Raw genomic sequence first — 27,283 nt, 5'->3', positions numbered from 1 at the left:
CATCTAGGGACGGTGAGGTGAACTGCAGCTTGATATATAATATTTTAAATGCTATTGCATTTGCCTCATCAGGGACATCTAGGGATGGCGAGGTGAACTGCAGCTTGATGTGTAATATTTTAAATGCTATTGCATTTGCCTCATCAGGGACATCTAGGGACCATGAGGTGAACTGCAGCTTGATGTATAATACTTTACCTAGTAATGGCTAATTATAGCAATGTTTTGACGGAAGTGTAATTTTTCTTAACAGTATCCATTTCAAAAACGGAACTCACAAAACTTTGTGAATTATATCGGGTGATCTCCGAGCCCCACTTATACCTCTTGAATACAATATTCATGTAAGTAGAATTGTAGTACCTGTCTGGGAATGGCATGACACGCACCAAATTCCTTAAAATTCGGATTAATTTTGTAGCAGTTAAAGGAAGGGAAGTTTCTCGCTGGTATTTCGAATAAATTGGCTCTAGTGAGATAATCTTTGTGACATTAGACTGCATATGGGAAGACTTTCTCAGGGCACCGTAATGACGATTAAGACACCACGTATTTGAGGTGACATATATTACTTTTACTCTGTGACAGAAACAAGGATATTTACCGCTGCTGGACGCACTCGAACTAGTGCAACTGGTCAAGGGCCCGGCTGGGTCGGAATTATCAACATCTGAGCGGTGAGTCTGCATTTTATACTTGGCAGACAGTCTCACCTTGGTGACATCTTGCCTGTATATCACTTAAGTACAGTTAGTGATGAGATTTTTTCGGTTTTTTCTTTCCTTTTCAACAAACATGCAGACCTTCGGACGTTGACACGGCCATCTAGGTATGCTCTCACAATGACACATGTTTTTACTGTTTCACAAGGAATTGGCATGTAGGATGAATGAGCCGCACACGGATAGGACACTTCCGCTGCAATGTAAAGCACGTGTCATTGCTTGCCGTTCCGGTTACACGATTGTTATTTTGTCCCTGCACATATCCATCACAATCACTATCACATATATCCACGTCCTTATAGAATATCGGTAGTAAACACCCAATTTCGACACGGATGTGTTGTGGTGGTACTAGCGAAACAAATTTGAAAAAATCACTGTATGCTCACTGCAGGAGGAAGCATTTATTGTTTGTTTGTAACGACCATACACTATGGTCTTGTATGTGAATCCATCTGCTCAAACAATATGCTAGATGCTACTCATTTATTGTTTCAGCCCTGAGGAATCGCGAAGGCGATGAAACACGTGTCGGCTGGCTGTATTCTTCATTAAAGACTCCAAGATTTACTCATCTGTTGGAACCTTTTTGTCACTTCTGTCAATTGGTGTTTGATTTGTTGTAAATTGTTACCGAACAATCTATATACTCAAGTTAGAGTGCTTCGGCAATCCATATACTAGACAGTAGTAGTTTCTCTACTCAAGAGAGTGGTTCAGGTTTGTCCACTCGCCGATTAGCACCTATGACACTCATTGTTTTCAGAACTGTATGCGTATGAACTGGCAGTGCACCCATCTATAACTGATCTAAAAAACCTTCTATTCCCTCGTCCCATAATGGTTTGCAGGGGCTTGATCTCAAAATCATCACCTCTCTCACTGCTTGCTGGAAGCTAATTTCACTTTTGTGAAATGACTATATGCATTTTAGCATGTAGAAATACTTGTTATTTTAGCTTGAATATATGATACCCTTGTACCCCAAAACCCAAACCTACCCCTTAACCCTAAAAATACCCCTGTACCCCAAAACCCAAACCTAGCCCAGAACCCTAAAATACCCCTGTATCCCAAAACCCAAACCTAGCCCTGAACCCTAAAAATACCCCTGTACCCCAAAACCCAGACCTAGCCCTGAACCCTTAAAATACCCCTGTACCCCAAAACCCAAACCTACCCCTGAACCCTAAAAATACCCCTAAACCCCAAAACACAAACCTAGCCCTGAACCCTAAAAATACCCCTGTACCCCATAACCCAAAACTATATCTGAACCATTAAAATACCCAAACACCCCAAAACATATACCTCAGTACCCCAAAACATATACCCCTATACCCATACTTGCCTTATCCAAACATTTTTAAAAAACATGCTTTTACCATTCATGCATTTACAACGAATTTTGTTGTAAATGTATGTGTGGTAAAAGCATATAAAATATAATGCCATGCGTTATAATGGCATTGCGGAGTCAAGGTACTTTCGTAATGAAAGTATGCAGAGTGATGGTATGCAGAAAGAAATTTGCGGAATAATGGGAGTTTACCCTCCCCCGTAAGTACATTGGTGGCACGCGGCCCACATCTCCAGCAACATACTCATATTTTTTCACCACCAATTGGAAAAATGCACAGGTCTCTCTCATTGATGCCCAGCACCGACATACACTTTTAGACACACCTCCCACCACAAGTTCTAGAATTGCGAACTTTAGAGATGGGGAGCTACGTTAGAATTTCGGCATCAGCTCTACATACTGTGATTCCAGGCAAATCGATTTGTCTCCCCGTGCCTACCACAAATCAATGTGTTCTTCTGTAATGTGAATTGTGCTCATGCCATGTTGTCGAGTTCGCGCTATATAATATTGCAAGGAAAATAAAGTAGGAAAACTCGAGTTCACACACTACTGAACGCGCACTCTTAAGTGCATCAGCAGTGCACTTTGAATCGGAGCGTTTCACAGGCCTGTCACAGATAAGAAATGCTATCAAAATGAAATCCTACGAAACAGTATACTACTGGCCGGCAGCAATTAATACCCGGACAACGTCGGGACGGGCTGCTAGTATTGTATATTTTTTAAATAATATTAAGTTAATATATATATATGTTTTAACAAATAATACTTTTTTTATAACTTAAATTAATTATTTAATAATTTTAAGGTTATTTAAGTATTTTTAAGTATGTTTTAGTTATTTATTTTTAATATTTTTTTAATTTTACATTAATTTTAATAAATTTGATATTTTTACAAAGTACATAGTTTTAAACGATATTTTTGATTCAATATTTTTGTACTTACCTGATTGTAGATAGGAGTTCGATATTTTTGTAGTCGATATTTTGGAGTCGATATTTTAAATGCCTATATTTTTGTAGTCGATATTATGTCAGTGATCCCTTACCGAAGGGTGCTATGTGAATGTGGTTCCACCTCATGAGGATAATAAACTGTGGGGCATATTTCCAAGATTAAGCGATATTTATCGCTTAACACGGTTAGCGGCAATATTATTATCGCCGAGCTCCGCTGATTTTTATTGCAGATAAAACTTGCTATTATCAAGGTTTATCTCAAAAGCGATAAAAATCGGCCGTAATGCATGAATATCGCTGAAAAGTCAACGACATTCATGCATTACCGAGCTAATGCTCTTAGCCATGTTATCCACCTACCATTGGATAACATGGCTAAGAACTGCTCTGGGCAGGCGTTAGCTTTTGGAGATATTCGCGTTTAGCGCGAATATTTCCAAAAGTACGCCTTTGTAGGTAATAGGAGATAGCGATGTTAGCGACTGTTTACAGTCGCTAACATCTTGGCACGCCCACTTTGCATTTCATTAGCGATAAATATCGCTGACATGCAAAGTGGGCCCCAAGATGATCGCTATCTCCTACTAGCTGTCGTTAACTGGTGTTAGCGACAGCTAGGTAATAGGGTGATAAAATTATCGTCGCTTTAGCGAGAAAAATTCCCTCTAAAGCGGCGATAAGGCCCTTGGTAATATGCCCCTTTGTATTTTCCATTCCAGTTTCTGTGCCAACTTCTATTCTATTGGTCTGAGGACTTGTGCAGAGAAGGGCGAACCCCTGGCACTGGTAGGCCTGGCTGAGGCCCACCACAACAAATTGGCGCCCGACATGTGGGGCTCATCGGCGACTCGGATGCCCGAAGGACTGGTCGGAATGAAGGATTGGAATCTCGCTTTGGACGCGATCGTCGCTGCCTGAGGAGACCCGAGTCTTGGCAACCATGGCATTTCCCCTTTCTTTCTGATCTGACCATCCAGGTGGTGCCGGTCCTCGACTGAGACCTTGACCCTTGCTGGTAGGTCTGCTCCCCTAATTGTATTCATTTTTCTTGCCTTCTGCTCCCCTGATTGCACTCGTTTTTCTTGCCTTCTACTCCCCTGATTTGCGCTCGTTTTTCTTGCCTTCTGCTCCCCTGATTGCACTCGTTTTTCTTGCCTCTGCTACCCTGACTGTACCCATTTTTCGTGCCTTCTGCTCCCCCGATTGCACTCATTTTTCTTGTGCTCTGCTTCCCTGATTGTACTCGTTTTTCTTGCCTCTACTCCCCTTTGTGCTCTCTGTACCACTCGTTTCCCCCCGTTTTATGTGACCTTTCTACCCTTTCTTGGGACCTTTGTGTCTCTGTGGCACTCATTTCCCCCTGTTTTTTGTGACCTTTTCTGCCCCTTCTTGTGACCTTTCAGCCTCTGTGCCACTCGTTTCCCCTCATTTTCTGTGACCTTTTCTGCCCTTTCTTGTGACCTTTCTGCCTCTGTGCCACTCGTTTCCCCTGTTTTTTGTGACCTTTCTGCCCTTTCTTGTGACCTTTCTGAGTCTGTGCCACTCGTTCACCCTGTTTTTTGTGACCTTTTCTGCCCTTTCTTGTGACCTTTGTGCCTCTGTGCTACTTGTTTCCCCCCGTTTTTTGTGACCTTTCTGTGCTTTTTTGTGACATTTGACCCTGCTTGCAGGCAGGTCGTCCCCACGCTGCTGCTCGTCACCTGACTGCCTGGTTTCTGCCTCCTTGCTGCCTCTTTGTTTCCTGGGTTTTTCTCTCCCCTCTGCCCTGTGCACCAGTTCCCCCGCCGCTCCCAATCTGAACCTTTCCCGCCGCTGCATCCCTGCGGCCCCGCCCCGCCTGCACACCCATTCGCCTTCCCGCTCCCGCCTCCCAGCTGCTCCTCCCTCCCAAGTTACCTCATATGCAGGCCGAGAAGCGGGCGCGCCACTGGCGGGCCATGCCCATCTGCGCCTGTACCGCGTCCAGCACCAGAACCCCTGGATACCGCGAACGCCACGACACCAGAATCCACTATGACGCCAGCACCCTCCACGCACTCAATGCTGGCCGAAACCACACCTGCTTCCAGACCGCCCCGAAATGGACCCACGGACCCTTCTCCTGCCACACCTGCAGCTTCACCTGCGACAGAACCATGAAACCTCCAAGGACTGGACCCAACCACCTCCGCTGCATACTCCTCAACACCCGCTCCGCACGCAAACACGCCGTTGAGCTCTGGGATCTGCTCAACACATCCACCCTAGACATGGCCTTCCTGACCGAGACCAGGTGGTACAACTCCTCGGCGCCCGACATCGCCATAGCCATCCCGGACGGCTACAAGATCACCCGCAGGGATCCAGCAAACAGAATCGGAGAAGGAATAGCCATCGTCCACAAGTCCACCCTCAAGGTCGCCACCCATGCAGACGACACCCTCAACAACGCCGAACACCTGCACTTCCGGATCCACACTGACCCCAATACCACCCTCAGAGTAACACTCATCTACAGCCCCCCTCGGACCCTGGGCTCAGTTCGGTGACTCCATCGCCGACCTCGCCAGCACCCACGCACTCACCTCCACTGACTACACCCTCCTCGGGGACCTGAACCTCCACCTCGAGAACAACAACGCCAACTCCGCCACCCTGATCAACAACCTCACCAACATAGGCCTCAGACAACTCGTCACTGCACCCACCCACGCCGCCGGCCACACGCTGGATCCCATCTTCTCCACAGGCTCCCACGTCGCCTTCGACCACACCACCAAACTCCACTGGACCGACCACCGTTGCATCCATTTCACCTTCAAGTAACCAACCACGCACCACAGCACACTACAGCTGCCTCGCCGCTGCTGGAGAAAAGTCACAGAAGACCAGCTGAGCACCTCCCTCACCAAGAACCCACCCACCGACCCCACCAACCCAGACGCCGTAGCCTGAAACCTCAGACAGTGGATCGACGACTGTGCCAACACCCTCGCCCCGCTCAAGAAACCCTCCAACAGCCACGCCAACAAGAGTGCTAACTTGTTCACCGACGAGTTCCAGACCTCTAAACGCGCATGCCGGAAACTGGAGAAAACATGGCTCCACAAACGCACACCGGACAACCACGCAGTTCACAAGGACGCCACCCGCAGACACCACCACCTCATCAGATTAGCCAAGAGATCCTCCTTCAAAGACCTCTTGGATAACAACGCACACAACAGCAAAGAGCTCTTCAGCATCGTAAAGGAACTCTCCAACCCCAGCGCCAACGCCAACTACATCCCGCCCTCACAAGAACTGTGCAACTCACTAGCCATCTTCTTCCACCGCAAGATCGCTGACATCCACGACAGCTTCAACACCACGACCGCCCCGACTACACCAGACTCCACCTCCCCTGTGAACACCACCAGCGCCAACCGCCTGACCTCCTGGTCCAACGACGACGAGACACGTAAGGTCATAAACTCCATCCACTCAGGATCTCCGTCAGACCCGTGCCCACACCACGTATTCAACAAAGCAGACGGAGCCATTGCACACCAAATACGGAAGGTCATCAACATCTCCTTCGAAACATCGACATTGCAGGAAAGCTGGAAACACGCCAAAATCAACGCCCTCCTCAAGAAGCCCAAAGCGGACCCCCAGGACCTCAGGAACTTCCGGCCCATCTCCCTACTCCCGTTCCGGGCAAAGGTCATCGAGAAAATCATCAACATGCAACTGGCCTGCCACCTCGAAGACAACAACATCTTGGACCCATCCCAGTCCGGATTCAGACGAAACCACAGCACCGAGACAGCCCTCATCGCCGCCACAGACGACATCAGGCGCCAACTACACAACGGCGAAACATCAGCCCTCATCCTCCTGGACCTGTCAGCCGCCTTCGACATGGTCTGCCATCGCACTCTAAAGACATGCCTCCTAGAAGCCGGAATCCAAGAGAAGGCTCTTAACTGGACCATGTCCCTCCTCTCCGGCAGAACCCAGAGCGTCCGCCTCCCACCCTTCCGATCTGAAGCTACCGACATCATATGCGGTGTCCCCCAGGGTTCATCCCTCAGCCCGACACTGTTCAACGTCTACATGGCCCCTCTCGCACAAGTGGCCAGCCATCACGACCTCAACATGATCTCCTACGCTGATGACACCCAGCTCAGCCTCTCCCTCACCAAGGACCCACACACCGCCAAAACCAACCTGCACGAGGGAATGAAGGCCGTCGCCGATTGGATGAGGAGCAGCTGTCTGAAGCTGAACTCGGCAAGACGGAGGTCATCATCATCGGACCCACCCCCTCAGCCTGGGACAACTCCTGGTGGCCGACCAAACTGGGAACAGCACCAACACCCACCAACCATGCACGCAATCTAGGATTCATCCTCGACTCCTCCCTCTCCATGTCTAAGCAGGTCAACCCCGTCTCCTCCTCCTGCTACAACACCCTCCGCTTGCTCTGCAGTATCTACAAGTGGATCCCTACTGAAACAAGAAGAACGGTGACACAGGCTCCGCCAGCAGCAGACTGGACTACGGCAACGCACTCTATGCAGGAATCCCAGCCAAACACCTACGACTACTACAACTCAATCAAAACGCCTCGGCCCGACTGATCGTCAACGTTCCCCACCGCAGCCACATCACCCCCCCACCTGAGAGACCTACACTGGCTCCCCATCGACAAGAGGATCACCTACAAGCTCCTCACCCACGCACACAAAGCACTCCACAAGGTCAGACCAGCCTACCTGAACAGCAGACTCAGCTTCCACACCCCCACCCGCCAGCTCCGCTCTGCAAGCCTCGCCCTCGCCGCTGTCCCCCGCATCCAACGAATGACCTCCGGAGGCAGATCCTTCTCCTACCTCACCACCAAGACCTGGAACACCCTCCCTACCCACATACAGCAGACCCAAGACCTACTCGCCTTCAGAAGACTCCACAAGACATGGCACTTCGAGCAGTTGCAACAACCCCCTCCCCTTAGCGCCTTGGGACCCTCACGTGTAAGTAGCGTGCTTTACAAGTACTCTGATTGATTTATTGATTTGTTGACTCGCCATACAGTGACCATTTAGTCGATTTTCAGAACTTGGCAGTTGGAACCTGTATACCATTTGATTGGTAAGAGTCTTTCTGCGGCACTTGCTGTTGGTTTTTGATGCCTTGGATTGGTAAGGTAGTTTAGTAACACTTACTGTGGCTTTTGATTTGAAGGATTGGTCAAAATTTGTATTTGTTTGTAAGGTATATATAAATTGCAATTTATATAGGCATGTAAAGAGGATATTGTTATCTGTTTGAATTTGTTTGAACGGCGCAACGTATGAAGAGTACCTTAAACGCTACTTTGATTATAATACTGCATATTCTGCACTATTTTTGACATGCCTGTTTTCAGCACACTTTGTAGGATGTGTTGCTTTTGTAGCAGTACCAGTTTGAGACTCGATGAAGCACAACCGGCCCCCCCGGAGGGGACGCCTAATAGGGACACGTATATTAAGTATGGTATTTCTTCTATAATGTACAGCACTTTATGGAATAAATATACTCGTAAGGATCCTGAGTTGCGTTGGCCTATGCATGGGTCATTTGATTTACGAAAGACTCAGTATGTGGAGCAATATATGTTTGAGCAAAAGGCAAGGCAAGATATGTTCGACAGTGTACGAATGTGGGAGAAAGAAGTGCGTGAACGAATGAAGCGTGAACAAGCCTTGATTGAAAAAGAACAGCGAAAGAACATTTATGCGAAAGAATCAGAGTTGAAGAGTAAGGAAACAAAAGAACTAAAACAGTGAGAGGATAGGGAGCGCCACTGACAGGTAACTGGCCAATACGCTGTTAGGCAACCCCTTTATGCTATTCTTAATAAACCGCAAGATGATTTCTTGTTATTAGATCGTTCTCCACCCCGTATATTTCCCTTCTGCTCCTCGTGAGTCCGATGAGGAATATCCTACAGAAATGGACAAAGCACGGGAAACTCGTTCTATGTTGTCCGCTGAGCGTGCGTCTCAGCTTAGATCTACTGCTCGGAAAGCCCTTCCTAGTACTGCCCCTGCTTCTGAGCTTTTAGATTACATAAAGGGTTGACAGGAAAGAGAGCAAATATATTTTACTGAGGTGTTTGCCGCAGAAGTTGTTGAGCGGTTTAGGAAACATTCTGATGAATTGGAGCCCGATGATGTAGCAAGCGACTGTAAACGAATGGGTGATGGTCTTTTTGTCTTCTCTCAGGTGGCTGATAGAATCAGAAGTTTGGTTAAACTGCGTGCTGATGCAGTCCGTCTGCGAGAGGAGAAAAAGGCAGCAGCAGATGCTCAAACATCTCAGACCGATGTGACACAGACTTCTACTTCCAAAACAGATAAGAATATAGCAATCCAGTCTACAAAAAGGGCTTGTTTATATATACGGAGATAAGAAATTGCTTCATGACAGCTGTGAAGCAGGCGATCCAGTCCGGATTGGCCAGACCAAAAGCGAAAGGGAGGCAACGCTAACAGCTCATTTCCAATGGCATGCTACCGTTTAGCATAAACGGTGACGTCAGCCAATGGAAATGAGGGGCGGGGCTTCAAAAAATTTTTTTATCCTGAAATGAAATGGAAAATCCAAAGTTATGAAAGTAAGAAATGTGTAAAAGGTGTTGAAAATTTAGAAAATGCAAAATGGGAGTTCGAAGTGACAAAACAATGAAGTGGGACAAAATGCAAACAAAGTAAAAAAGATTTTTTTTCTAGCGGACCATGGATGCCTTCTAATCTAAGCAGGAAGTACCAATACTGACGATATGGCAACAGATTGTTCTGCCAGGTTCACCAGATCCTTCAGGTACACATCAAACCGTGGACTAATTACACCACACTTGTTTTGTCTGCGTGCAGTCAGTATTAGACTAGCAAGTGGACAACGTGTAATATTTTGACTTTTCACACTAAATATGGTTATTAAATAGATAAACTTTACAGGATAAACATAAAATGAATGCCCACTAATTAATGACGTGTTTCTTACTCTGCTGGCGGTTGCAATGCATTATGTGGAGTGGAGTGGTGTGGCTAGTGGAGTGGTGTGGCTCACTGGTTAGAGGTGGCAGACCCGGAAGCAGCGAACGGCCCGGGACCAGGGTTCAATTCCCGACGCGGCAGGGTCATGGACCAGGGTCAGCGGACTCGATAATTCTCGCCTCGGTGCCTACTCTAACCAGGGATCACACTCGGCAACTCTGGGCATTAGCTTGCCTCATCTCTACAACGGCCCCCCACATTCACCGGGGATGCCTGGTTTCACCTTGGAGATACCCAGTAGGGACCATCTCACAGGGATAGCCAGGATGGGTTCCCCAGCGGTCTACAGCACCATGACGCCTCAGGGCAGCAGTGCGCTTTACAAGACACATACATTACATTACATTACATTACATTACATTATGGGTTAATTTGATTTACCAGTGCTTGTTTTCATAGTCTCTACTCGATTTCAATGGAGACTAAAGACTGCAATGCCACTGACGGCCAACAGAGGCCCTCGGAGGGGTGACATCGTCACTCCTTCTATTAGTACGAGAAGCGACTGCGAGTAGAGGCAGGGGGATCATGGGAAATGTAAGCACATTTCATTTTCAGACAAACGCAGACGTTTTACTGGATTCCTGTTTCGTGTAAGATCATTTCAATCACTAATGCACATTAACAATTTACTGTGATAAAACCTTACAATTCCAGATAATACTAGTCCATCAATAGCACAACTTACTATTTGTATACTGAATAATAAGATCTCCGTATCACTAGGAGACCTTTCATAAAATATGATGTGTGTACAATTATCAGCACCACAAGACATTTTTTTTTTTTTACTTGTGAGGGCGTCATTTCTGGTTCAGATACATCAATCGTCACCTTCCATAACACGCTTTTTATTCGTCAGTCGTTGGTAACAAACTTGGCAACAAGTGCGCAAGCTATCCCATTGACCTTTAACCTGTGAAGGGAAAAGGTCACGTTAGTCAAATACATACCGTAAATTGTTACATTTACTCCACCTGTCTTCACCCGCCTTCTCCTCTCTCCTGTCCCCAACAAGTACCTGGATTGAAGGAAAAGAATAGACAAAAGACTGGTTTGTGGCCCTTCCAGGGCCGCCCCCCGTGTGAGGGCAGGGGGACCCATTTGGGGCTGCTGCCGTCGGCTGAGCTCTCTGGGGTACCCCCCATCGGGTCCTTAGGTTTCATCGTCGCTGTCCTCATCTGATCCGTCCAGTGGTGCGTAGTCGCGCAGGAGGCCAACGGTCCAACGGCTCCTCAGGATCGGGGCAATGCTATATGGGGTCCACCTCCAGCTTTCTCCGTGCTCTGGGAATAAATACCACCGAGCACGATAGTAAGCAGGCGAGGGAAAAAAGGTCCGGGACGGGAAACGGTTGTAGAAGAGGTATCTGTAATGACACAAAAAACACTCTGTAAGTGGGGGGTCCTACCCTTCATCCACTAAACTAGATTCCCCTCTGATCTCCTTCCCTACCTGATGAATCTCAGGCACCTCTCTATTCTACGTGTAACAGCACATGAGATCACTTCTCTCACCTGCGGGGAGTGGTCCCTGAAATACAAGAAATAGACATGAAGTTAATCTACTTCCCTCCCAAGACTCTGACTATTGGCCCTTGTGCCTGTTCCCATACATACCCTGTATTCTCCGTCCCTTATTTATGAATCAGATCGACTTCAGCTCTTATTAGTTGCATAAGTCACTGGGTATTCATAACATAACAAAATAACGTAAAATATATAACCACACTGCTCTGGACCGTTTCTATGTTCCTTCTCTCTCCAGTAACTAAAGTTTTAGCCAACAGGGACAATACACCATAGAAACGATAGTTCTTACCAGGCGAATGGTTCAGAAGACGGAATTACTAGTCATTCCTGGAATATCTCTTCCTTTCTTCTGTGGAAGTTTCCCTGGGTGTACTACCCGATGCCCACAAGGTTGAGATAGGTTACACCACTTTTTCCGAACTATGAGAGGGGGCAAATCCTGCGTCTCTCACTTCGGATACGTTTCGATTACAAGGCTAGCTCTTCCGCACTCGAGAGGGTGAAATCCGGCGTCTCCCCAAGTACCGAAAAGAATACCCACAAACTCCTGAAAACGAGAGGGGGCAAATCCTGCGTCTCTCGCGTCGGAACCAAGCTACCAAAACAAACAAACACTGAGCCGTACTCGAGAGGGTGAAATCCGGCGTCTCTCCGAGTACGGTAATTCCTGCTTCCCAGGCGACAACCAACACCGGCGGAACTCGCCTCCGTGAACTCAAAATCCTAGGTATAAGGTAACCCCGCAGCCGCGGGTTACGGTAGGCAAACGCTAATTCCCGAAGATAGTCACAGAAGAGCTTCCTCCTCTGAATCTCCAATCCAACACTCCAAAGACAAAATCACGTGCGTCGTACTCCCAGTCTCACGGAGTTTTATGTCCTCTGCCATTGCCTGGTGCACGCTAGGCTTTCTGGGATTTGTAGTTTCTGGTTCATAATTGGGTAGGCACAGGTCGGATCCTGACAGTATGCCCCCCTCCCCTGTGCCTCCTAGCACCCGGCTTCCCAGGATGCAGTCTGTAGAATTCTCGGATAGCTCTGGGAGCATGGACGGCCTCACTCGGCTCCCATGAATCGTCCTCAGGTTGGTACCCTTTCCATGAGATCAGGAACCACAGTTTCCCCTGGCGGAACCTGGAGTCCAGTATCTTTCGGACCTCAAACTCCAACTGACCATCCCTCAATATTGGGGGGACCGCACCCAGCTTCGCCCTTCCTGCTGGTTTCAGCAAGCTACAATGGAATACTGGATGTATCCGCAGATGGATAGGCAGCTTGAGCTTGTATGCCACTGGGTTGATCTTCCGTATGATGGTATAGGGACCAATAAAGCGCGGATGAAAAACGCTATAATAGCGAAACCGGATATTCCGGGTGGAGAGCCACACCCTGTCTCCCACCTCATACTCTGGTCCTTCCTGACGATGTTTGTCAGCCCATGTTTTGTAGGTCACTTTGGATTGATCCAAGGTCTTCCGTATAGTTTTGTGGATTTTCAGTAGTTCCTCCACATGAGCCGCAACGGAAGGGTGGTTTTGCACTTCACCCGGTACAATGATGGGCAGAGTCTTTGCATGATATCCATTGTTTGCTCTGAATGGCGTTTCCTTGATGGAACTATGCCAGGAGTTATTGTACGACAGTTCCGCCAGCCACAGCATTGATACCCATGATTGTTCTGCTTCTCTCGCATAACACCTCAGGTATTTCTTAAGGGTTTGATTCATCCTCTCGGTCTGGCCATCCGATTGAGGGTGAAAACTTGTGGACAAGGCATCCTCCACTTGTAGAGCTTTGCACCACCCATGTGTACCGACCGGATTTTTGGTCCAGATGGGATCAGCTCCTAGGAGCCCCTATAACCCAGCCGGAAGGTAATCACCTCCCTCCTTAGAACTTATTTACAATGGGTATGGATATATGTATGTACATCTTGTACCTAAGGATGGGGAAAATTGCAATAAACATGCATAGGTTTTCTACAAGATCCTATTCACACCAACTAGTCTCGCGGCCACTTAGGCCCAGACTAATCTACCCTGGGGCAGGTCTGATTATATACTCTCACACACTGATCTCCCTCAGTGCTCACTCGACACGCAATCCAGCATGTCTACACACATGGGCCTGCAGTCCCAGTGCTCTCATTTACACCCGGTCCGCAATCCGGCAGACCTACACACCGTGTCCCTCCGGTGTTCTCATTCACACACGGTCCGCAATCCGGCAGACCTACACACCGTATCCCTCCGGTGTTCTCATTTACACACGATCTGCAATCCGGCAGACCTACACACCATCTATTTTAGGTGCTCTCATTAACGCCGTGTACCAACGACGATCACTTTCCTATGACCACTTAGGGAAGAAGTCTTTCATTATCTACTCAGGATACAACTATGATAATAAAAATTGGTATGGCTTTCCAAATTGCAATATGTACCTTCTGCTCCTGACATCAAATGTTCCCTTCCTTCCTCATTATTCAATCATCTCTTACCTGATCGGGATTCGCATCCGTTCATGCAAACAATGTTTGACTAGAAGACAAGGTTACCTCGATTGAACAAGAATACAAGGCACATGTCGGTTCACTAAGAACTGGGGTGTTTTATTACAATAAAAATAAACACAATACTACACAATGTATATTCTGCAAAGAAAAGTAAAAGGTTAGAACGCGCGCTTAATATGGGAAAGGGTGGAGGTCACCTGGTTAATATGAAGTTGGGGTTCGGCAGTCATCTAGGTTCCCTTCTCGTCTCTGTGTCTTGGCTCGTCTCGGAATCACACCTCAGCAGTCACGGGTACACGTCTGCACCGCTATGCTCAATCTCCTCTGCTTCCCTCCAAGTCACTGGAACCTTGCTTGCTCTTGACTACCGTCTCTTTCTCTCTCTCTCTCTGTCTCTGTGCGCTCCGCGCTACTTCTCCTTCAGTCTCTCTCTCAGAAAGAGTCTTGGTTTCAAATCTTTCGTGAACTTCAAAATGGCGACTGTCCGCCTCGGATATAATTAATAGCATAGATGCTAACGGCTAGCTGCCGCCTTACAGACTGACTGACTCACTGCCTAACACTTTCGCTAATATCAAAACCTGTCTCTTCATGGAAAGTTACGGCCAGTAACCTGCCGCCCACCAAATTCTTGTACCTCCCCGTACCAAGGACACGTTCCCAGCCGGCCGGCCTGGAGTTGTGTCTTCGGAGTGGAGAAAAATACAGTCTTTCGATAAGGGCCAGCCTGAACCGGTTCTCTCCAAGCGAACAACACCTCAAAACTAAAATATTACATTTGACCTAGAAAGCCTCTCAAGCTACCAGGCAGAGGGCAAGATGGAGTCTGTCCCGTTTAAGGCCTACAAGGCCCAAAATACGCATAACTCCATAGAAGATATACTAATACTCTTGCAAAAGGGTGGATCATCACTAATACTTATATATCTATCCCCTAGCTTAAGTTTATAAGCCCTGATCTAAAGAAAAGGGTACGAAAATGCACTAATGTGCCTCATGGATAGGTCCTACTTATAGTCCTAATCCATATACTATAAGGGTAATAGGCTGGAGTCATCTTCCATCATCCTCCCTCTAAAGAGGGTCGAAAAAGTCGGCCATTACACTTCACCCTTGACTCCAGTCTATTAGCCATGTTCTATATAGAACTAACATCAGTGGAAGAATAATAAGAAACAAAATTAACTGATCTAGTTGTCTTACCAAATCTACAAAATTGGAATAGAGAAGGAATGCACTGAATAAAGCAGAAAATGGCAACTAAAATACAAATAGAAATCATAACACCCCCTATAATCTGTCGCAAAGAATGTAAGTCAGGCAACCAATTAAAGAGCCAGTCGAACCAGCCCTGGTCGATATGTTTTCTAACTTCTGCAGTCAAGTCGTGAAGTTTGTCAATATGGGCCTGAATTGATTTAGAATGGTCGGATAGATTAAAACAACAAAGACCTTCAAAGTCAGAACAGTCATGTCCATGTTTTAACAGGAGATAGTCAATTGCTGCGCGGTTTTGCAGAATAGCTCTACGTTCACCCTGGGCATCTAATAACAGGTCAGATAACACAGTAGAAGTCTGATTAATGGATTTAACCATCCAGCAAGCCATCTTGCCAATTGTTTTAGCATTGTAAACGGCTAACGCCGGGACACCAATAATAGAAACAGCTAAACTGAGATATTCAGATTTAGAATAAAGATGAATGGAAGAGTCACAGTCCTCATATAATGTCATAGAGTCGCGTACTACACGGGAATGGGAACCAGGGTGCGAGGAAAACATTAACAAGCTTAATCTAGTGATAGCGCATGGACCTCCAGAAATATTTGCGGGAATATAGGGCCAGGAGGAATTCCCACAAGAGAATAACCATCCAGAAGGCAGCAACATTGCACGGTAATAACTAGGAGCAACTAATATACATATTGTTCTTAACGGAAACACATGAATTTGGAAGTCTTTGTAAACACAGCAATCGTTGATGAGCTGAAAAAGAAGTGGCAGCCTGCAATTTCAGTTTTATACATTCCGAAATGGCCTTGGGATCACATGTCAAAATGAAGCATAAATCACTCTGCGAAATGTTGTAGGTGGTAATTTGGGAATGAATAGGGGGAATGGAGACAGAAAGGACGGGTACATAAAGGGCAAAACTCATGGGCCGCAAAGTCGCCCAGAATAATATTGGGACGGGCACTGGAGATATTGAAAATATGCCGCAATGTTTCAGTGGAAGCAGGGACAGCAACCAAGCAGGTCGCTAGGATATCAGTCACAGACCTCATGGGAGTGAGGCAGAAATGTGGAGAGTTAGTCACTCTTTTCGCTAAGGTAATCCAAAAATTTGCTGAAGAATCCCACGCAGCGAAGGAACGCGGAACTCGGGTACTCCAATCAACCGAAGTCGGCGGGTTCTCTCCTCTCCCGGCGTAGCAGACCAAAAGGAGTCCAACGCCGGCACATCCTGCAGCAGCAGTCCAGAGAATGATCTGAAAGAAAACAAATACAGGCCTTATTCATTCTCGTAAATAACATTTGTCAGCCGGGACAGCTTCCCAGCTATCTTTCCCTGGTCGCATCACCAAAATGGTATTATCATGACCGGTCGCAATAACTTCAGCTTGTTCAGGGGGATGTTTAGGCGATTGCACCCATATCTTAGCACCAGGATTATCTGTGGACCCGAAGCCTTTTTGGCCTCGTATTGTTAGCAAAGTCGGGGCAGTGCCTTTCTTAATCTCACCACTGAAAACAGGCATAATTAGCAACTGAGCAACACGGTCAGATTTTTGAATTGACAAATCAATCTCACTGCTATTAAGCAGGAGAACCTTAATCTCTCCCTGATAATCGCTGTCAATCACTCCTCCGAGAACTTGAATACCTTTTAAGGCAAGGCCCGATCTAGGGGCAATCAGTCCAAAGCTACCGGCTGGTATACAGACACCAACGGCAGTTTCAACAATGATTCGGTCTCTACCTTTCAGGACTGTGTCATTCATAGCATGCAGGTCCAAGCCTGCAGACCCTGGGGTCGCTCTGCAAGGAGCCAAAGCTCCGGGGGTAATTTCCCAGTACATAACAGTATTGGACATGGTGTTGGGCTTTGCATCAATAGTTGGAGGAAACAAACGCATTAAAGGAGATTCAGCATGCAACAAGGGACGATTATTCAATATCAATAATGCCTGGAGTAAAAAATCTCTCCAGTTTTTGTAATGTTCATCAGTTAATTTACGTAGCTGTTCTTTTAGTAAACTATTCATCCTCTCTATAAGGCCCGAGGCCTGCGGATAATATGGAATGTGAAACACCCATTCAATGTTATTTTCCACACAGAATTCCTGCACCAATCTTCCACGAAAATGGGATGCATTATAAGATTGAATTTGAAATGGAACACCATAGTATAACATAAGCAATTCCAGAGTTTTAATGGTATTGACTTGAGTAGCTTGTTTGCAAGGGAAAGCAACCAATAAGCCACTGTAGGTATCAACAGCTGTGCAAACATACTGACAATTTTTGCTCATAGGGAGCGGGCCAATATAATCAATTTGCCAAATTTGAGCGGGCATTTTTCCTCGATGTAAATGGCCTTTAACAATATGAGGCACTGTTCTCTTCCTAGCATGCTGACAGATAGGACAGTGCAGAATGGAATCTTTAATCAAATTTAAAGGAATATGAATTCCTCGATCGGCAGCCCACCTGCTAGTGGCTCTTTCTCCAAAATGTCCCGCTTTTTGGTGGGCCCATTTCGTCAATCCTGCCAAATCAGAATCCTGCATGTCCACCACTGCCTCAGAAATTTTAGACTTTTCATCTGCAATGTTATGAAAAAATTTGTCAAGGGAGTCAATCGGGGTGTGAGCATCCACATGAAAGATTGTAACAGTACTCTGTGGGAGTAATTCCTAGATTTCTTGCCATAATTCTTTTCCCCACAGTTCTTTTGAATGCAATTCCCAATTATGAGAATGCCAAGTTGGTAGCCATACCGCCAGTCCATTAGCAGTGGACCAGGAATCAGTGAAAATGTGACATGTGCCAGGTAATTCTTGTTTCAAAACTTGGTAAACTGCATATAATTCAGCATATTGACTACTTTTTCCATCACCAGTTGTAGTGTAGTTCCTAGTTTCCCACTAGGCCCTGCGCATTGGAATAACATAAACAGTAGTATCGACGTGGAACTGCTTATATTCCAGGCCTCCACTGACTATGCTAAACTTAATTGGGTTGTGTTACCAACTAGCTCAGAGGTCACTGGAAACTTTCTTCTCTGCATAGGAAGTGATCAGCTTCCTTGGCACAGACAAGAAGGGATTCAGTTTTCCAACAACCGTGCAACATGACAACTTTGCTCCTCAGATCAAGAGTCGATCTCTAGGGTCGTGTGAAACAATAGACATAGATTTCACTCAGTCAGTCTAGTGCAGTTTACTTTCACGGTATGTAGAGAATAGAGAGACGGGCGTTTATCAATAAAGGGTTAACATTTATTGAACAGTCTTTCTTCTCATACAAGAGAAATGTATTGCCACAATTGCAATAACTGTTATTATAAAAAGTACGTACAGTAAGATAAGAATAGCGAAATAGAACTGTAAAAGCATTGATATGGTTTCTTAGCCATACAATGGTTTAAAAGTAATAAAACATATATACAGTCATATATACATTAGGCTAACATACTCAACTGGTGCTTCTAACTAAGCCTACCCCAGTGTGCCTGACCTAAGCCTAACACGTGAGAAGGGGAGTAAGTAAGTAGCTTAAGTTAAGTTGGTTTTGCCAAGGTTTGTTTCAAGAATTCTCGTCTAAGGGTTTAGTCAACACCATACCTCTGAATAGAATGATGGAGGATTGGTATCTCCTTCAGGGGTCTCTCTCGATATCCCAGTCACCTGCGAGGGTAAACTGGGAGCGCCGGGACTGGATTTCTCTGCACGAGAAAGGCAGCGGCTTCTCTCAGCGCGTCGAGGAAGGAGGGGTGACAGCGTCCGCGGGCAGCTGGGCTGGATGTCTTCGCAGAGGACGGCTGCACGGCTTCTCAAGCGTACTGCACCATAGGTCGCGCTGTAGCGGCGATAATGGTAATCAGTAGCTTCACCACCACAGGATAGCAGGCTGCAGCGACAGAGTGCTAGTTTTTACCAACACGGGGTCATGCAGGCAGCTGGTATCAGCAACATGTTCGCTCATTGCTTAAGGCAACGTTGGTAATATTTATACCTGACAGGTGCCGGGTTTGACGCAAGTTTGCTGGACATAAGACGTCAATTAAAGATGTCACTAGGAAGTGATAGTTATCAGTTGCTCATTAGAGTTCCATTACTAATCAAAACATAGCAAGCGGGGATTTCCAGGTTTGCTAAGTTTTTATCTTGTTGAAGAACTCGGAGTGTTATCTAGGAATATCAGATAGTGACTGCTGCTCTGTCATTGCACTAATTGGTCGCAAAGGAAGTAGCAGAGAGTCATGCTGGAATGTGGCTCTGTGGCTCTGCTCGTGTGAGGCCAGAGATGACTTTTCAGAAAATCGTACTTGAACGGTTATGCCAATATAGGGAAAAAGGGGCTTTATAGCCGAATAGGGGCATAAGGTCACAGTATCGATCAGGAACCTAGATAAGCACATGACACCCACTCCACGAATTCATGTCCATCAAAATTACTAAAACTAAGCAATTAGATGCATGTGTAACATTGTGTAACATAGCCCACCCCAAAATACATAAATACATAAATGCATTCGAAATAGGCGTACTTGTAATACATGGAATTTAGGTACTGTACGTAGTTTTTAAAAGCATAGTAATCATTCAAAAAATTATTGCATATGAAATCAATGAACGATTATGCATAAGGAATTACACATGAAGTATCTCTGACAGTAGAAATGCGAGATAAATCATCACATAAAAATGCATTGTAATAATATGTGTGCTAGAGGCTGGTGTTATGTTGTTACGTCTCTAGATGTGGTTAGAAATAGAAGTGTGAAGCTTCTGTTCTCTAAGAATAGTTTTTACGTTAAGCAAAGAATTGTTCGTGCCAAAAAAGGTCAATATTTGAAAAATTGTCCAATTCAAAGAAAAATCAGTTTACCAAAGCTCCTGGCAGTTTTATGTTGATCAAAACTGAAGGCCGAATTCAGAGTTCATGGGAACGCCGTGTGTCGGAAAGCTTTTCAAAAGTTATTGTTTCTCTGTGGGTGAGAACATCGTATCAGACAGGCTCGCAAAGAATTAGTCTACAAAATCAGGTGATAGTTCAACCAAATTAGATAGCGCTGTAACTTGGCAGGTGTGAAAATGATTGCTGTCATCGAAGGCAGGACCAGCAATGCTCACAGAACGTTGTACCTGGATGATGTTGCTTTTGTCACTCGCTCCACTGTTACCACTTGGCTGTAGTACAGGAGTCTCCACGAATGCCGTCAACAGGATTGGTAGCCGCTGGGGACAACACAATGCGTGAGCCGTTATTGGACTTAGCAAAGTATCGACGTCCATTGGTACTGCTGATGGAAGTGAAAGACAGATGTCCAACACGCATTCCTCGCCGCAAAGCATACACCGTAGCACAGGTAAAATGCAATTTTGCCATATTGGTCTGAATGAAAGGAACCAGGTCATGTTTAGATCTCTCAGCCTGGCCAATCCGAGGACGTTAGTTATCCTGTCCCTGTAGCGCATTGCTAGGATTGTCTCTTCCATTCCCATGGGAGCTATGTCTGAGCCGAGGCTTGCCATAACGTAGCAGGATGGTCAAAAATAGAATCCCTGCGATGAGTCCCAAAAATAGTGGAATACCACCAAAGATGGAGTGCACAAAATTAGGAAAGATTCCCAAAATTGCCTGGAAGGGTGTCAGCAGTCCTGTAAAGACTGTCTTAAATATGCCTGGGATGCTTGTTGCACTAGACATGTTAAGGAGTTGGCTAAACATTTCTACGAAATGCACGGGGCAATTTGTTGATAAAAGGTCATGGACCTCAGTAGCCGTCCTTGCGACTAGAAGATCATACGTCTCTTTAGATGACGTTATAGGCACTGTTGTCTGTAAAAGCACAGATTTCATTTTGCTTAATGTATCAATTCGTATAGAATAGAGATTCAGACGAGGCCAGAGGGGAGTCACTATGTCTGGAGGCCCGCTCGGGAACAATGCTTGCATGCAACATTTGACCATGGACGTTACTTGTACTAGATAACTTTTTCCGGGCGCGAGGCCACAGCACCTGTGATCCGTTCTTAGAATGTAACTCCCGTTTGCGAGTTGCATAAAGAAGGGCTCTATCTGAGTTGCAGGTGTGACTAGCTGGTGGCATGAAAGGTTGTTTGAATTGCCATCACATGCTCCGTGTAAATTAATACCCTGACACAAAAGTATACCGCTTAGTGAGTGTTTACAATTTTCACCACTAAGAAATACATTTTTGTCGCTGTCACTATAGCAAGAATGAGTGTATGGTAATTTCCATTCGGATTTAACATATCCCTTACCCAATTGTTCATATTGGCCAGCAGGTATGTACTCAAGGCATTTATGAAATCGGAAAGTTGTAATCGGAATTGTGATAATTCCGTGTATTATCCACTCAATGACAGGACTCTCTGACATTGTCAATGGTAATCTCTCGAGTTTCTCGATGCTCAAGATTGTATAGTCTGCTCCTTTCTGTGCCAAACTGATCTGTTTATCAGTAAGGTTAAAAATGGAAAATAATGACGTTGTGTTTATCAGACGCCAAGGCACATAGCCTGAACGAATATTTTGCAGCGTCCAGCCTAGTTCTATAATAGAGCGTAATTGAGACTGGCCATGTTGTAACATTAGCAAATCTCTGTCTATCACATCAAAGGCAGAGGATACAATATTGTCCAAAGAATATATTCTGGAAGACAGAGTCATTAACCCATTGTCTACCACAGAAAGTGATTTTTCCAAATTAATACGATCAATTTCTCGTATTTTTTCAGCAGTTTCAATTTGCTTTACTTTCCAAGCCTCGTTGTAAGCAGCATAGATGCTGGTCGCTATGAAACGCTTTTGACGCTGTTTGCGTGGCCCAAGAATGAAATCGCGCAAATCAGCACCATCTTTTAGCAAAGACAAGTGTTGCTTAATTTCAGCCAGTGTGGACGAAGTTAGCCATTCAAGGCAGAGTTTCCCTACACTGTATGTGGTTATAATCCCTGGATGTTGTCTCTGGGAGTATCTTGGGTCTAATCTGGTCATTTTTAACCCTTGTGTTTTATTCAGGAACCTATCTTGACAGCTATTTGTGTCTGTAGGCCAGATTAACCACTTTTTCCAATCAGGATGTGTTCTGTTGAAATGTAAAATGTGTGACACGTCTAACTCATTATCTGCAGTTGTATTCTCAGCTATTGGCTTTGGTATAGACGGTGTTTTAAGGTCTTTGTTCTTAGCTAGGCCAAGACAAGATGTTTGGTGTACAGTGTCATTTAAAAATAACATTTGTTCTGGTATCATGCAGGTTCTAAACAGTGCTTCTATGCCTTGCACCTGCCAATCTTTTGTACCCCAAATTGTTTTCGTTTCAATATTATTTTTCCAATAATCAAAACCAATTGTCATCATTTTGTCATAAAATGCTTCTGAATATATCAATTTAGAATTTGTCAGCATTGTCTTCATTCCTGTTTTATCTAACAGTTTATAATAAAACGTTTCTGCATCACTGGTGTTAAACCCTGAAAAATATTTGAATTTCTCAAAAAATGCTTTAGAACTGCTTTTAGGTGGTGTAGAACAATGTTCCCATTGATTATACATAAAAACATTTCTAGGCTGTGCAGATTTATGCAAGTAATGATCCCCATAGTGGGTGTAACAGAATAACTGCTCATAACTAGATGAACCTTGTAAATAATCATGATCTGTGAATCTAGCTGACATTACTAAATCAGACATCATGTCATTAATACTGTTAAAGTCCCAATCATCAGAGAATGTACTTGGTGTCACAAAGTCACTTAAGGAAACCTTTAGTTGATGAGGATACTTCAGGATTTCGACCGGACCATAGATCTCATAGTCTGTTTTCTCCCATACTACCCCACCAGGTATTGGAATTGCTGTGACATTTACTGTTGACAGTTCTCTTTTCTTCACGTGGGATGATCTGTGTGGTTTCAGGACTAGGTTGATGTTCTGACTTGCTGTGTCCATTGTAATATATTTTCCTTCAATGAATTTTCCCAAACACAGTACCATGATGAGCCAAAGCAGGAGGAAAAATACACCTAGACCGAACCAGAACTCTAGCCAAGGGGAAATGAGGTAGATTTCCTTCAGTTGATGAAAGAGTTCCGTTGCTTTTTCTTTAAAAGACTTTTTTGTTTCTGGCATCACTTCCGGGTCATTTAAATCTTCAGAGAAGTTGTCGAAGTTGATGAAATAACCAGAGGCAGTTCTGTCAATTGATGGGATTGTTCTTTCAATCTGTCTCTCGGTAGCACTTTCTGATGCCACATCATTGTAGACTGGTGTTGTTTCTTGACGAACTGTTTCAATCTGTGTTTCAAGAGGCACGAGTTCCATGGCATTATTGCATAGTCCTTCATTGTGCACTGCAGGCTGATCGAATGTGATTAGTCTTTCAGTTTGAACCTCTTGGATTGTTGCAAGTTTGGGTATTCTGTTGTTTCTTGGGAGTCCACTGGGCCTACTGTTGATTATAGGCCACATGCTTGTGGTTTTACCAGATCGATAGACACGACTCTGTTCTCCTTTTTACCAGCAAGGGGCGGTAGCACAACTGATCTTGTTCCGGTGACTGCTAAGACAGGTACTGCTTTTCTGTAAGAAGGCCCAAATTCCTTCTTAACCGCGATCTTTTCTCTGACTAGATCCCCAATCTTTGGAATCCAGACAGGCCTTGCTGGGGCTGTTGCGGGTGGTGCCTCGTCAGTGGTACTTGGCTGTTGCTTTAACTTTATGTTGCTTAATGATTTTCTTGTTTCATTCAGTTCCTGTAAAACAGCCAAACGGTCTTTTACTTCAAACTGCGTTGTTTCTTTTTGTACCACTGACATCTGACTATCGAGGTCCTGAACGTTCATTCTTATTCCGAACAATAGTTCGTATGGGCTGAAACCTTTCAGAGAATTTCTTGGCATGTTGTTAAGACTAGTCTGGACACTTATTAAATGTTTGACCCACCCAGCGCCTGAACCTAATACCTTCGCTGTTATAGATTGCTTTATATCCCGGCTTTTTCTTTCTACCACACTTGTGCGACGGACAAGAATACCGCAACCCAATTCCCATGCTAGCCATGGCCTCCTTATAGGCTCGAGAGCCAAAAGCAGGACCCTGGTCAGAATGGAACGTGGTAATTGCGTATGTGCCGATATGGACTCGCAAATCTTTTATAACCGTTCTAGCGTCAGCCGAGCGCTGGAGACCTCATTTTTTAAGTGCTTTTCGTCTTAACTATTAATAGGACGCAGGATGGGGTGTAGGCAGCGTTACGCTCTTTCTGATTGGTAGCCGGTAGCAAGGTTCCTTACTGCGATCCCTATTACAGTTCTCACAGTTGTTTGCATATATTTGGTGTTCTACACTCATTCCCGGCCACCAGAATACTGATTGTAATTCAGTCAGTGATTCCTTGATCTCTCTGTGCCTTAGACCCAAACCCATGTGTGCGTCTGCTATTAAAAATATTCTCCTGTTCGTGTTTGGAATTACTCTATCCCCCACTCCAGGGATTCGAGCAAAAGGAACGGAGTTTGCATCGATTATGTATGCATAATTGAGTGGATAGTTTACGGGTAGTGCTGCACAGTCGCCTTTTACGGTCGTTTTTACTGCTAGCATAGTTTCCCCGTCTATATACTTATCTGTACGCTTTTTTGTGGCTACGGAAGCCGGTTTAGTTGCTTCCGTGGTGGCTGTATTAGCCAATGAATTCCCTGCAACGTGAACGCCATCACGTTGAAGACTCTGTGCGTGAATCACGTGAGTCTTTTGTAGTTCTTTGTGTAAAAGAGCTACTTGTTCCCAAAGCAATTTATGCTTTATTGTGGCACCTGTGTCATCTTTGTAGTCGTTTTCGATTCAACTCTGCAGTTTGTTGTTGTAAGAATTGACGCAAAAATGAGAATCGCACACGATAAGTGTGGGGAATTCGCGTTCTGCATTTTCGAGCGCCATCTTTAAAGATCTGATTTCAGTTCTTTGAACCGAACAGTACTTTACTGATTCCGTTTTTGTTACTTTTGGTCTGAATTTACCGCACAGCCAACGACCTTTAATAATCGCACATGCTGCATCGTAGGATTTTCTCTCTACGTTGAAATGCTGTACAAAGCTATCTGTATAGATTATACATGCGTATTGTGGGAGAGGCAGGATTTCGATTGGCAGAGGATATTCTTCTTCATATTCTAAATCATTCAGTTCTTCGTATTGCGGGGCGAAATAGTATTTCACGTCTTCCGCTCCTAGAGAATCTATGCATTGTATCCATTTTGGATCCAGTGACACTGTAGGCAGGTTTACTGGGCTGAATAGCGCTTCGAAGGCGGATTCCGCTGTAAGGATATTAATCCGTTTGCCGTGTGCTAGTTCTCTTTCATTTGCTAATGCGATTTGCACTGCGTTCACAGTTTTTTCTGTGCGACTGAATGTTTTTTCTGCTTGTGTGTACAAGTGAGACTTAATTGAAATTGGTACCTTTTCTCCCTCATTAGAGGTTAGGTACGTGAATCCGCATCTTCCTGGGATGACTCGGATTACAAGATCGATCGTGTTGTCACGTGTATCTAATTTTGTTTTTGCTAACATGTCTGTTTGCAGTGATCTCAAAATTTCTGTGTCTTTTTGAGTCCAATTGATTTGTTTTAAATCAGGTTTTATTAGTTCGTAGAGAGGTTTAACCCTCTCTGCGTAATTTAGAATGTAAGTTCTTCAGAAATTCAGAAAACCTAGTATTGATTGTAAATTCTTCAGCGTTTTTGGAGCTTGGAGTACAGCGCACTTCTCTAAGAAGTTGTCCGCTAGGCTTTTCCCTTCACTTGATAATTCGTACCCTAAAAATAGTACTGTCAGATGGGCAATTCGGGACTTTTTAAAGTTGAATTTGTAACCCTCTGCTGCGAACCCAAGTATAATGGTGTTCACTCTTTTCAAGTGAGTATCCAAGTCGTCGTCTGTGAGATAAATATCATCTACGTAAGATAATGCTTCATCATCATAGATTTGTAGTAACTCTGTTACCCTAGCTGAGAATAGTCCTGGGCTGTTCTTGAACCCCTGTGGGAGTCGACAGAATTTTTTCTGTGACCCAAATGCGGAGAAAGCGGTCAAGTATCTGCTTTCTGGTGCAATGTTTTGACAAAAGAAACCATTAGAAATGTCTAATGTCGTTTTGTATTTTTTCCTAACTATGTTATTCATTAGGGCTGCACTATGCGAGTTTTGTACTGCAAAAGTTTTGCAACACGTATTAAGATGTCTGTAGTCCAAAACTAGACGATATGAATTGTCTGGCTTGGAGACAGGAAACAAAGGATTGTTCATTTGAGAGGTGCATGTTTCAATCACCCCCTGGTACTCAAGTTGATCTAAGATCTCCCTGACCTGTTTTTTAGCTTCTTGCTTTATGGGATACTGCCGTTGGGCAGTTGGTTCACTTTTTAATTGGATTTTGTGAGGAGGTGAATCCTCATCCCATCCTACATGATTTTTATACAATGCAGGTGCCTGGGCTACTGCCCATTTCCTTGCATATGTGTATTTTTTGTGAATCGGTATGTGATTCGAGAAGGCAGGCATAATCACTTCTTCGCCACGAGGGCACTCCCTGACAAACTCCGGGGGCCAATCTTTTTCAGCTAACAGAATATCATAGCCTTTTGAGAGCTTATCCCAAAACAGACCCTTAATTTTCCTAGTCTTATCACCCTCTATACGCAATGTTATTTCGTATATTTTATGGGGCTCGCTAAGCCTGGCGTCGGCAGTTTCAACCTGAATGTATTCATTCGTGTCCACTGTCTCCAGATGACTCATCAAGTTCTTGCGCGCTATACTGATTTCTGCTGCACTGTCCAACATTGTCAATGCCCACTC

This window comes from Lissotriton vulgaris, chromosome 8, assembly GCF_964263255.1.
Source record: "Lissotriton vulgaris chromosome 8, aLisVul1.2, whole genome shotgun sequence".
NCBI lineage: Eukaryota > Metazoa > Chordata > Amphibia > Caudata > Salamandridae > Lissotriton > Lissotriton vulgaris.
Note: the sequence above shows the minus strand (reverse complement) of the source record.